The following is an 8,246-nucleotide window of genomic DNA, read 5'->3' as shown; positions in this document are numbered from 1 at the left end:
CACAAACAGAAAGCTTGAGAGTTTTTAGAACTTTGTTAGGGGTTTTTTTCCCCTTTTTTAGTATGAGGTTGGTTTGTTTTTTTAAAAAAGCAGCTGACAGCAGCTCAACAGGTAAAGACATCTCATTAAAGACATTAATTTACTCACTTTACAAGAGGATTTGTATAGATGCTGTGTCTGCTTTTAAAAATGGGTGAAGGTGTTGACTATGTTCCTGGTATAGGAACAAAAGAAGCTGCCTTGTACCAAGTCAGATTCACTGGTCCATCAACCTCAGGTCTGTCTACACCAACTGCTAGTAGCCTTCCTGGATTTCAGATAGGGGACTCTCCCAACCCTACCTTGAGATGCTGGGGATTAAACCTAGGACAAGCTTTAATTAAGATGCTCTGTCACTGAGCTATCATCCTTCCCCCACTGCAATTCCCCATTGAGAAAAGGCTAGCACAGGTAGGTTTTTTAAAAATAGTTACCAGCCTTTGATGCCCAAACTAATAATCAAATCCAGATGGGATTGCAGTCGTTTGCAGCTACCATCAAAGGGAGGAAGGGGGTTGAGCCTCAGGGTTCCTGGAGGACATGCTGTTCCTCATTTCCCATCATATAAACATAGGAAGTTGCTGTATACAGAGTCAGATCGTTGGTCCATCTAGCTCAGCGTTGTCTACACAGACTCGCAGTACGTTCTCCAGAGTGAAGCTGGTGAACAAATGCACAGGAGCAGCTGCTCTCTTATTATTGCTGATGTCGCCACACACTTAGTAGATGGTAGATGAGCAGGCAGCAATGGTGAACAGGTGTGGCAGCAGGGCCAACAGGCACACAGCAGTGGGATCCCAGGCCTCAGCAGGGGCCCAACTATGCCAACCTCTGACCTTGCCTCTAGGATCCCCAGTGATTCTTTGCAATAGTTGTTCAGTGCAAGCCTATTCCTATTTACTCAGAAGTCAGTCCTATGCGTGTTCAGGGTTTCAGTCCAAATGGAACAAAGAGGTTGTGTGAACTGGTTCAGTTGCTTGAATCTATTTAGTTCCTACCTGAGGTCACATCACTGCCTTACCACAAACCTGTTATTAATAGTAGAAACTATAATGCAGCTCTTGTCTTCAGTACTCAAATACACCCTCTCCATGGAATTCTAACAAAAGCCCTGCAAGGGACTATTATCCTGGGGATTCAGATAGGAGGCTGGGGCTGGAATGTAATGGTTTGGTTCAGTTCATGAGATTTCAACCAGGGATCTCCAGCATATAGCTTATATTCTTAACCAATGTACAATGCCAATTTAGGTGCTGTGCTAAATTAGACTAGCTGTGTGCTTTGTGCAGCTGTTAATAGGGAGGAAGAGACACACATCACCAATCAGTTATGCTAATTCACCTGAATATACATAACTTAGAAGTTCCCCTTGATCAGCAGTACTGGAGAACAACAGTAGCCTCGGATGACGAGCCTCAGAGCGGTCAGGAAGCAACTATGCTTGATTTTCTGAGAATATATTTCTGTCTATAGGCTTACCCAATGCAAAACCCAATGCACTTTCAAGATATTTTTAAGTGAGGTGTAGACAGTGGGCACGTCCAAACCTGTAGTCCAGCGCCCTTAGGCCCACCAATTTCAAATTATTTAGCACACAGAGCTCTGGTTTGGACTGTGGGCAAAGCCCTCATGGTAGAGTCTGTGCCCTTCATAACTTTGAAAACAGGCACTACTTCTACAAGATGCAGGGAAAATGCATATTGGTAAAATAAAATAAAAATCAGGATTTTACAACAAGCTAGACTTAAACCAGGGCTAGCCCTACCATGCAATAGGAGTGGGAGAAATAAAGGCATAATTAGGTGTCTGAAGGGTGGCAGATTTTTATTTTTATTTTTAAGTTGGCCCTTGAAGACAGTGCAAACAGCAAACTGTCCTGGGCCAACATTGACTTGCATTGGCCAGAACTGCCCACCCAACCCCCAACACTTTACTTTGGTTTTGTAGTTCAGCATCTACTCTATGCAATGCTTTTCTAAAATGTGCATGCATTTAAATTAATTAACATGTGCAAATAATGTTACCACCTCGTGTGGGGGCAGTGGGGGAAGCTGTCATTGCTCATTTGCATGGAAATTCATTTAAATATATGTACATTTTAAATTGTCCCTAGCAAAGCATCAGCACCAAGTTAGGGGGGGGGGACAATGACAATTCCTCATCACAGAGAAAACAGGCTGGCATTACCCGCCCAATTTGAACGCCTCTAGTAAATGAACAAAGGCAAAATGTCCTTCCTAAGGAGACTGCATCTGCTCCTTGAAAAGTCCATTTGTCCCACAATTGCAATTTCTACCATCACAGTATCTTTGTAAGCTCTTGCCTGCCCAGTGGCGTAGCATGGGGGGTGCCAGGGGGGCCGGCCGCACCAGGCGCAACATGGGCGGGGGGCGCGCTCGCACTAGCAGCTCTCTGCCCCTACTAAAATCCACGGGTTAGGGAGCCCGCGCTCGCTCGGCTTGGCGAGGAGGTCGCGGAAGGGGGAGAGCGGAGCCTTCTGCCGCGGGCAAAAAAAGGAGGGGAAGCCGGGTGGGCGGGCGGGCGGGCTGGCTGGCGGGGGTCTGGCTGCGCCTGCTGCTGCCGGTGCAGGGCAAGGCAAGCAGAGCGAGGAGGAGAGAGAGGGGAAGGGGGGGGGAAGCAGCTAGGAAACGCTGCGGTGTGGAGGAGGAATCAATTAAGGAGAGAAAGCGAAAAGCCTTGGAGAAAGGGAAAAAAGGAAAGAAAAGAGGCAGCTCCAGGAGAGCGCGGGGGAAAGAGAAGCCTCGCTGCTGCTGCTGCTGCTGCTTGGGAGAGTAAATTACTGTACTTGCCTTGCCCCGGGTTAGGGGGCGCAAATTATTTGCCTTGCCCCGGGTTAGGGGGTGCAAATTACTTGCCTTGCCCCGGGTGCTGATAACCCACGCTACGCCGCTGTGCCTGCCTATTTCCTTTCTCCTCCTAATTCCTCTTCAAACAAATGTTCCTTCCCTTTTACATTATGGCCAGCTTGATTCCAGGTTTATGGTGTTACGTAATTTGCCCTTGTTTATTAAAGAGAACTCTTTTGAAGGCTGCCTCACTTCAATGAAGTGAGGTAGGAAGAGTTTTAAGGATCAGAAAACAGGGATGATCATTTCCTGGCATAAGGTCATGCTGCTAAGGCTCTGTAATCACCATACCTTCACAGCATATCCCTAGACCCCAAGAATTCTGGTATCTGTAGTTTTTTAAGGGTGCTGGGAATTGTTGCTCTGTGAGATGCAAACTGCAGTCTCTAGGTGGGATGTGTTTTGTATGTACACAGCCTTATGTGCAGTTATTTTGGAGTAAGCCACATTGAGCACATTGGACAAAACAAGAATATGGCCTGCCTGTGAATAGGCCAGCCCCCTTGGCCTTGGGGGGGAAATGAAGCAAAGTGCAAGAATGGTAGAGAACTATTTAAAAGATGGCATATAAAACTGGAGCACCATCAAGCTTCTTGAATTTGTATTGTTTCTTACAACTGCAGTTTATTAAGACTAGTGTTCTCATTTAACCATTTGAGACTAAGTATTAGAGGGCTGTGAGCTGCCCAGACAGGTCACTTTTTTTTCTCCTCCTCCTACTAATAAATACTTGATTGATATTATGCATTCTCCTTTTTTGTAATACTATAGGCAGAGTAGTTGGGTCTCATATTTAACCTTTCCATGCTTAGGAGTATTTTAAGAGTTCTTTGTCAAAATAATAGGGTTACACAATTGAGTACAAGGCAGTATTCCCATGTCTTTGATAACCAAGAGAAAAGAGAATTTCATTAGGTACAGCTTTTCCAAAAATCAGATCAGCTGCCAGACCACTATGTCAAAAACCTTACTGCTGTGGTGTGGTGTGCACCTAAGACTGAAAAAGTAAATGTGATTCAAAATTAGAGGAATGCCTTAAATAAAGGACATCTGGCAGCCCTAGCTGTCATAGTACTGCATTGGAGGGAGATGTACCTAATAAATTGTCCCTCCCATGCTACTATTAGCAGCACATAGGTCTGTCTTATGTTTAATCCAAAGAAAATGATTTAATGCCACAATCCTATATTGGGTTTGTCTAGCCTACAGTGGGAGTTTGACTATACTCAGAGGAATTAAGGTGCGCCTGTTGTTGACAGCAACCGCCTAAGAGGGGTAATTTTCCCAGGATAGGCTATGCTTCCACAGACAGATATACCATTATGTACTGTCACTGAATGTTCACAGGCAACAGCTACTTTGCTATAATCAAAGTACTTATCATTGGGTAGCATCTGCTGCAAAATCTTCCAGCAGTGATGGGGTGGGAAAGGGTGTGTGTATGTTCCTGCCTTGAATTGATCTCTTCCTTGCACTAATAATGCTTCTCAACTAGGGTGAAGAACAGCTTTGCTTCCTGATAATCAGGATCCTGGAATCTTTTCCTCCATCAGAGGGAAAGGAAACAGATATTTCTGTGATGACATAATGGAATTAATAGTAGCTGTCATCATATAAGTTAATGTAGTTACGGTAAGAATAATTTCTTACCTGCCCTTAACTGGAAGGTCCCAGGTTAGGTTACAACATATAAATGCAAAAAAATAATCACACCAATAACTCCAAAGTCAATACAGTGGTGCCTCTGGTTATGAACTTAATCCGTTCCGGAGGTCCGTTCTTAACCTGAGGTACCACTTTAGCTATTGGGGCCTCCCACTATCACCGTCGCGCCGCCGCACAATTTCTGTTGTCATCCTGAGGTAAAGTTCTTAACCCGAGTTACTACTTCCAGGTTAGTGGAGTCTGTAACCCGAAGTGTTTGTAACCTGAGGTACCACTGTAAACAGCACATTATAGGGAAGATACAAAAAAAAAAAAAAGGAATTCAACATTCAAAGGTCAAGGTAAATAGATATACTTTTAGCAACTGACAAAAGCTGTGAATATATGATGCAACACACACCTCTATGGGGACGGAGTTCCACATTCTTGGGGCCATCATTGAGAGAGCTCTCACAAGCAACCGCTGCTAAACTCTGAAAATGGCAGAACCACCAGGAGAGCCTCTTCTGTCGTTCTTAAACCCCCAGCTAGTATAGGAAATGAGATACTTTTCAGATATGGATTGACTCAGCTGGGTAAGAATCACCCATCACCACCAAGACAAAGGTACCCAGAACTACAACACAAGTATATCCCTCACTATTTCTAACAATGTGATCCACAATTTTTTTTTTTGTACCCCTTATTGTCTAATGTGGTAATACTTGTTTTCCATCACTAGATGTCGCTATAGCATGGTTTGTTTGAACACTTTGAACAAAGAACAGCAATTCCAAAATGATAAACAAGCCCCTTAGAAACAGATAACATTGTCATTTTAGGTAGTAAGAAGAAATTTCCACAAGCAATCAAGCATGTGCTATAGGAGTTGGCGTGGGCGGAAAGAAGACACTGTTGAACAGATCTACCTCATAAAAGCACCTATAAAGGGATTTTGTTATTATTTAAAAAATAATAATCTTACTGCAGTGTGATAATTAGCATATTCTATTACATTATCTGGTTCTGAATTGAAACATACAAAGAACGATATAGAATATGTAAACAAATCTGTGCAAATATTTGATTCTGTAAACCTATGTCTACACAAGAGCAGCTCCTGAGCTGTAATCATATGTCCATATAAATGCTCTGCCTCAGAACCATATAACCCTGCAAAACATGTAAATGAGTGAGCTGTCTCACTCATGACTATGAAGACATGTCTAACTGCAAACCGTTAAATTCAAAGTGGACACTTTCCTATCATTCAGTAAATAAATCTTCATATGCAGGTGCCCTCAACTTTTCAGACTTTGACATTCCAGAATTTGCATATTCAGACGGCTCTGTGTCAAATCAACATAGGTACAGTGGACCTGTAAAATCCAATATTAACACACACTTCAATACACAACCATAATATGTAGCCATGGGGAGAAAAACACACAGATCTTGCATTGCCCCATATGATTTAGGAAGCTAATTCATCCTCAGAGATAACCGTTCAGTGTTTCAGTTCTTGTGTAGTGCTCTTGCCTGGAGTAACGGCAACCACAGGGTTTGAAGCTTTAACAGGAAATAAATGAGAAGTCAAAAAACAAACCTACGTCAGAACCAAGTTGGGAGTTATAAATAACTCATGTATTGTTACCACAGACAGCTTATCCATAATCATCACTCACAAACTGCAGCTAAGAACAAGCCAGCTGCCTATGCACAGGCTCTCCTGAGGCCACTTAATACAAATAGGGCTGGCAGGCAAAATGAATAACTTTGTCACCTGTGAGCAGGAGGTGGAGATGTGTAAAGCTTGGGGAAATGCACTCTCAAAAAGTCTCCCGCAGAGCCCAGCTCATGCTTAGTCAAAAATGATCATATTTTAGTCCCAGGGAGGAAAATCAAAGCTAATACTTAAAGCCGATTTTAGAGATGCTCACACAAAGATAATGGGCGCTAAGTAGCAAGTAGCACAGTATGGCGAGTAAGTTGGTAACCCTCAGTGGGGTACACAGGTGATTTGTTGTGCAGAAAACGAGAACAATCTCATCCACAGAGCACAAACCAGTGATTTATATTGAGAAAGTTTAATGGAATCGTAGTCTTCAAATTGCTTTACTGTTTGACAATGTACGCCTCCCCCTTACAGGGAAGTTTCACTGCTATAATTGGGTTCCACTGTGCTAATCTCCTCAAAATGCAGCAATTGCTAGCAAATAGATATTAATTGCTGCTTCCAAAGGGATTATCTCACCTCCACCCTCCACATTGACCAATCCCCGGAGAGCATACAAAAGTAAACAGGAATCCGTGACTCTGTATTTTACTGCAGCCACTCCTGGAAGAAATACTCTACACATTTCCTTGTTTCTCTGAACAATCGGTATCATTTGAAGCACATCCCCACCCCTAATAGCTGCCTGCCTCTTGCTACTTGACAGGCAATGGAAGAGAGGGACATGCATACAAGCAGACATGCCCAAAAACAAAGAATACACAGGTATGGTACTAGAGGTGAGAGCACTCCCATACAGTGCCGATTTAATCACTTGTTCATTACATTTCTCTTCAAGCGGCACTAAACTTTTTAAGAGGAGATTATATATACACTAGCATTTTAAGATTACAATCCATTGTTGCCAGGCCTTCATTATAAAGTGGCCTGTCAAATGGTGTTTTAAGCAGCAATGGCTGAATCTGTATTACACTAAAAAAAGCAATTATTTCAACTCACAAAACCAAAGCGTTTCTCTTCTACGATGGCAACTGGTGATACCCGCTCAGATAGAAGTAATTCAAGAGTCACTCACAACCCAAGTTATGTGGATCGATTTTGCCCATCGGGAAACAAAACCAACACCATCTTAAAACCCATACAAATCTCACCTTGGATTATTTTATGTCAAAATCAAGGCACCTTCCCCTAAACCACAAAATGAGGCTGCTTTTTTCATTTATACGTAAAAACACTTGGTACTGGATAACCCCCCAACAAAGGCTCCTAAAGTAGTTTGCATAAAACAGGGATGGGGAAGTTGTGGCCTACAGATGTTCTTGGACTTCCACCTCCCACCATCCTTGATTGTTGGCCATACTGACTGGGGCTGATGAGAATTGGAGTCCAACAGTATTTGGAGGGCCACAGGTTGCCCATCCCTGACATTAAAAGAAAAACACCCCCACAAGTATCTAAGTTCCGGGGGGCCACTAGGGGGCGCATTGGAAGATGGCCGACAATACCATCTCTCCGACCCACACGGGGTAATTAAGAGGCTGTTATGGGAGTAGGCAGCCTCCCTTGTTGCCCCAAGGAAATGGGGAAAACAGCCCTTGCCTGCTGTGCCCATAAATCACCCCCTAATTCAAAAGAAGGGGGTGAGGGCCCTAGGCAGAATGCCCCCGTGTGGACATCGGCTCTCCTGGGCGCTGTCTCTGATCGCGCACTAGTTGCAGCAATTTGGAATAATTAATTACAAAAGAAGCAAATGCACATATTTCAAGTGAAGAAGGGGAGTGAAGTCTGCTAATTTAAGTGACCTCTGCAAAAGAAGACGACGGGCTGGAGAAACAGGAATATTTTACGATGAAGATACACCAAAGGCGGGGTATTGTTGACAACGGGGCTGAATGGGGGGGACGGACCTTTTTTACTTTCCTTCTATGTGATTTAGAAGAACCCCTCCTCATTAGAACCGT

Source organism: Podarcis pityusensis (assembly GCF_964106645.2).
Source record: "Podarcis pityusensis genome assembly, chromosome: 4".
NCBI lineage: Eukaryota > Metazoa > Chordata > Lepidosauria > Squamata > Lacertidae > Podarcis > Podarcis pityusensis.
This window is presented reverse-complemented; position numbering follows the sequence as displayed.